We start from the raw sequence: 6,000 nt of genomic DNA, 5'->3' as shown, positions 1-6,000 counted from the left end.
GTAGGGGGTAGTGGTAGCAGGGCTGGGGTCGGGCATGGATGAAGAGTGAAAGGGCAGACAGCATTGATACAAGAATTAGGCCATGAGAGAATCATAACCAGTAGATGTGTGAACTTGGATAAGATACTTCACTTCACTGAGTTTTGGTTTCTTCATCTGGAGAAACCAGATGAAAGAGAAAGGGGACTAATCATATTTACTTGGTGTAGGGATGAGTGGTAATGTTCACAAAGCTTCTCTATTAGTGCCTTACACCCAGGAACTGCTCAGCAGTACTGGTAGTGTTCAGCTCTGGGGAGGTGGTATATTTTCCCCCAAATTAGGTTTACATCACTGTTGTTCTTGGGTTATAGGTTTAAAACTCGACAAACGTATACTTTTACATCTTGCCACTACCAGTGCCCCCACAATCCTCCACCATGTTCCACTAGGGCCTCTTCTTCTCCTCCCCCCATCACCATCTGCAATGGGCACTAACCTTTAATGAAGCAGGGGACTTGACTTTTGCTCTGGTGGCCCAGAAGGCCAAAAGCCTGGAGGTCTGCTTTGGCACAGGGACTAGCTTAGTTTGACAGGGCCCCTGGTACATGGAGGGAAGTGGAAAAGGCTGGAAACTGGTAAGTAGGGATGTTCCTTACAGAGAAACAAGTAAAAGTTGATACAGGACGGATGGCTCAAGGAGGAGCCTGTGGAGAAGGCAGGTAGGACTGAATGGAGGGGAGGATCTTTCAAAATCCCCTGGAGGTGACAGGCTTACTTCTCCAGCATGTAGCCCCCTGGGGAGAATCAGCATCTGGGGTCCTTGTTCAGGTTGGTGTGACCAGCAAGGGTGTTTGCTCCAGAGTAAGGAGTTGCCAACACAGGCGTTTTGTTGCTAAAACCAGGAAGATCTTGGGCAACTGAGACAGGCCTTGTCACTGCCTCCTGCACGTCAGCAGGCTGCTCCCTTTGAACTCGAGGGTGCTGCCAGCAGACAGCTGTGGAACAAGCCCTTTCCCATTTTGCCATTTCAACCCCTCCAAAGGTTCCCATTGCCTCTGGGGTCAAATTTGATCTCCACATTGCTCTCTGCTTTCCTTGAAAGCCTTTTCTCCTAGCACATTCACCTCACAGGATACTGTCTCGCCCTTCCCAGGAAGTGCCCTTTCCAATTTAGGGCCTTCGGCCATACTGGGGTCTTAACCTCTAGGTCCTACTCACCCCTCAAGGTGGAGTAAAAATGTCACTCCCTGAAACTCTGCCCCGCTCTCTCCCCTAGGTTCCCAAGGTACACGATTCTTATTTTGGCGGGTTCGTTTGGCGGGTTCGTTTGGCAGTGTAGACCCCACCCTACACCCAGTTCCAGTGCAAAGCTTGGTAAGTTTTTGGTATGTCTACTTTGAATCATTAATGTAGTCACATGATTTAAAATTCAAAAAGGACTGTAGGGAATCCAGTGAAAAGTCTCCTTCCCATTCCTGACCTCCAACAACCCAATGCCCCTCCCCTTCAGGGATGTTTTATTGGGAGAAAGGTAATTTACTTTGTTAAATGAATACAGGAATGATCAGTAAAAACTTGGAACTAACCTAAATGTTTAAAACCTGGGGCTAGCTAAATAAGCTTAATATAGCAATGTTACAGACTAATCTTCAGTCATTAAAAATCATGAAAATTATTGTCATGCAGACTCTGTGATATATGATATGTTAAGATTTAAAAGCAAAGTCTAAAGCAGCCTTTTTCATTGAATGTACTTTGTAAAAATGTGGTCTCTTTGTGATAGGATGAAAGAAGTTCTCAGAGAAATGATTGCTGCTGCTTTAAGGTGGAGGGATTCTGAGTTTCAGTTATGTAAAGTTGTTTGAATATGAAAAGAAAGAGGCTGGATTGTTGTGAATCTGCCTGATGAAGAAGTGTGATTCATGATGAGACTCATTCATTCAGGAATTCATTCTGCAAACATTGAATGCTTGCTTTGTCAGGAGGAAAAAGCCAGAAACAATGCCAAGTTTCTCTGGGTGAGAACTGAGTAGAACATGGGGTCCTCAGAAACTGATGAGCGAGAGAGGTGGAGAATGTGACGAGTTCATTTCAAGCCCGTGGACTGTGACTTCCATCTGTTCATCAAGAGAAACTGTAGTGGATGGTTGGATCCAGCTCAGCAGAGTACTAGTACGGTCAAGGCGAGGGCTTGCCATTAGTACACAAGTGGTCAGGGAAATGGGGGGTGGGGGTGGGGGGTGGCTGCTCACCCAGGGAGAGTTGAGAAGGAAAGGAAAAGACAGTTTACATAAAGCTTTCAGCGCCACTGAGCCAGGTTTAAGGGTGTCAGGGGTCAGCAGAGCTGGCATCTGTTGCTGAGTATTGAAGGACCTGAGTTTAGATAGCCACCCTTCCTCCCAGTCTAACCTCCAAGTCTCATGACCAATGGCCTGGGACTGCTCTTTGTTGTCCAGAAAGTTCTGGAGGGCCATTCTGAAAGCATATGGAAAGACCTGAGTGAGAGGAGAGCAGCAAGGACTGGAAAGCGAGAGAGGGCCTAAGACGTGCCCCTGAAAGGCTTGGCCAGCAAGGTTCACAGAACTATTGTTCACACCTTGGACAGAAAAGAGAGGGTTTTTTTCCCCTAGAGCATTGTGTCCTCAGGGGGTATTGTCAGGCTTCATCTGTGCCCTATGCTTTGTGCTTTCTAGAGGAGGTGGTCTCCTGGAAAGGAACAACCTTTGCACTCTGGCCAACCTGGAGTCTGGGTCCTGCGATGTCCTTATTTACACACTGAAGACTAGAATAAATGGGCTTTGTGCTGTTGGGAGGATTAGAAATAATGGACAGCCTAGTATAATCAGGCAACTCTTCTCTTCCTTCCTGCCACCCCAGAATAGACTGTCCTAGGTCACTGCTGTGTTGTACTCAATCTTTGACAGTTTTACTGACAGTTGAAACAAGAAACTAAAATCTAAGACTTTGGTCAGCATCTTTCCAATCCTATGGTCTAAGGTGGGCTGGTGGGCACATATGCAAAAATTGTGTCCTGTAACAATGCTCTCATTTGTCAATCACCTCAGCACACAAAGAAAAGAATTTCACAAACCTTTTTGCTGGTGGTAATGGCACAAATAAACTCCAGAAGGCACCAGAGGGGCAGGACTTCAATACAGTTGCGGAATACTCCTGAACGCCCAGCACCTTGACCTCTGTCCTTAGCTTCTTCTACACACTCGTGAGGTGTTGGTAACTGTTCAAAGCGCTTTCACATATTGGATTTCATTCGCTCTTTATTCTGGCCTGTAAAGTAAGTAGGACAGATGTTGCCTGCATCTGGGAGGGCTGTAATGACAGGGCTGGGACTAGAACCTAATCTCCTCATGGAATATGGACAAGCAGTACCAGATTATAACTACTTTGGATGAATGGGTTAAAAGCAATCTGTGAGGAAATGGTGTGCAGGTGGAGAGAGCTGTTTTGCAAGGTGACAATAGTGACGACACTGACACTGTAGGTGATGGTGTAGGGTGTCCAGTAAAGGCAGATGGCACCGTGCCCATTGTGCTAATGAGCAAACTGGTGGCCCAGAGTATGCAGAAAAGGTCTTTGGAGTTCAGATGGCAGACAGATGGCTTTTGATTCAGAAGGTCCAGCACCATTTCTGGTTGTTTGAATGAGGGAAGTGGTCCAGGGGGTCGAGGGGGCACAGGGTCACCCAGCTAGGGGGTTGGCAGAGCCCTGAGGATTGAGGCTCAGGATTCTTAACTCCAACCTCTGTGGTTTGAAATCAGCTCAGTTAGTCCCCTGCCTTGTTTTTCTCACGGTCTTTGAGAGAAGCAAGAGCAGAAAGGACAGATCACTGGTGGAAAAGCAATTGTGCTCACTCTATATTCACCTTCTACAAACCTAATTGGCTCCCACACAGGGAGAAGGGAAGGGAGCAGGAGAAGGGACATTTGGCAACTCCCACTTGTCCCCAACTACGTGACTAAAGTCACTTACTTCATCTCACTCAGTTTGTGTCCTCTGTGAAATGAAGCCACCATCTCCTGCCTGTCAGGTTGTGAGCATGAAGCAGTGGATGTGACAGTATTTTTGTAAACCACGCAGCAGTATTATCATCTGTGAAAGCTTTGACTCACTTCCTACAACCCACCAAGCCCAGCTCACTCTAGGACCCTGAAAGACTTGACTCTGGGGGGAGCAGAGAAGGTGGTTCTTTTTTGGTTTCTCCAGCAGGCAGGCTAGCAGAAGTGCAGAAGAAAATGGAGGAAGATGGGCTTGCTCCCCACCTCTTTCTTATTCTCCAGCTGAGGGGCGAATGGCGGGGGAGCTGGCAGAATCTTTCTTTGGTGAGTTAGCAATGCAGGAATTTCTAGAGCTCCAATGATGAATAAGTAGTGGTTTGGGTTTGGATTTTTCCCAGCAGCTCCCTCTTTTTCAGCAGCTTTAAGACATGTAACAAAAAGTACTGGGAAGCACATGGCAAATGAGAGGAGCACAGCTCCTCTCTGACTAGTATGCACTTGAGGAAGTCACTTGGCTTCTCTGGGTCTGTTCCCTCATCTGTAATACAGCTGAGGTGCTGGGGCCAAGTTGCTGGCAGAGACCGAGGCCCGATACCTGTCCATTTCCTTTCCTGTGAGTGCACAGACCACAGGCATTGAGCTCAAGACAGAAAGCACTCTTTCTTCAGGCGCTTGAGTCCATTCATTTTCTTCTCACAACCGCATACGTGGACAAAATGGAGAAAACTTGTTTTATTGTTCAAGGTCACACAACTTGCAACTTTGCGAGCCAGATTTTTTTTTTTGAGATTTTTCTGAAATTACACTTATTTCATAAATGTTTTGGCATTTTTAGTATACACATGCATAATAAACTTTTAAAGTCATCCCTTTGTTAAATAGTTCAATTTTCCTTTGTTTATATTTTTGCTTTTATCTAAATTTAGTCATGAAAGATGTGCTTTTATTTTCATTTCAAAGATACTCAAGCCTTTTTCTGATATTCTATTTTCTAAATTATTTTTCTATTTGAATCTTTATTATTTCCTTTCATGTAAATTGAGTCAAATGATTTCCCTTTACTATTTCACTTTTTACAAGTAAATATTTGCCATTAAGAGTTGATTTAGCAGAGTTAGTTTTCTTTATATATATATATATGTATATATATTATTTTTTTACATCATTCTTCATTTTGTGGATTTTTCCATCTCAGTTGTAATCCCCATGGGCTTCCTGCCACCAATTCACCCCTGTGCCATCACCATAGTCCAGTGCACACTTCTTGCCCCAGTTTCAATCCCATCCCCCTCCCGCCCCCATAAAATGTTTATAGTTGTTCATTGTTTTCATTTTTACTCTATTACATTTGTTAGTCTCAATCTCTCTTTTTTTGCCTTGATCCCTTATGGAGAGCCAGAATTCTAACTCAATTTGGTTAGTTTGCCTCTTAGACATCAAGGTGTGAGGGGCTTAATCAAGCAAGATCTTCTGGAAAACCCATCTTTAAATAGAACCGACCTGAGCGGGTAATGCCAACCTGACCCATTATGAGAACTTGTACGGCTTCAAGGGCAGTCAACAGGCTGTTGCTAGAGGTTACCTGGCAATAACTGGGAGCTAGAAACGGTTTCTCAAATCCTGGGGGAATTTAATGTCTTCTACCAGTTTCAGGAGCTGCTATCGTGAGGGTGCAAAAAGCCCTTTATTAAGCAGTATACAAATATAATATGGGCAGTCTTCTGTCATCTCCCACTAAACACAACCTCCTACTCATCGCCTGACAGCCCTCCACTTACCACCCTATTATAACAAGAGGGCATCAAGTCTCCTTTCCAAATCCATCTCCTAAGCTAGCCTGCAGAAGCTAGGAGGGCTGAGTCATCTTTCTCTTGAAAGAAGTGTACCAACACCAAAGAGAACAAGTCTGTTTTCTATACAGATCTGGCTGTTTCAGTGTCTCCACCCAAGCTAAGGTCATGCCTTCTCTCTACCCCAGATGGTAGATACATACCAGAGCCATGTG

This window comes from Condylura cristata, unplaced genomic scaffold (assembly GCF_000260355.1).
Source record: "Condylura cristata isolate star-nosed mole 26May11 unplaced genomic scaffold, ConCri1.0 scaffold00043, whole genome shotgun sequence".
In the NCBI taxonomy this organism is placed as follows: domain Eukaryota; kingdom Metazoa; phylum Chordata; class Mammalia; order Eulipotyphla; family Talpidae; genus Condylura; species Condylura cristata.
This window is presented reverse-complemented; position numbering follows the sequence as displayed.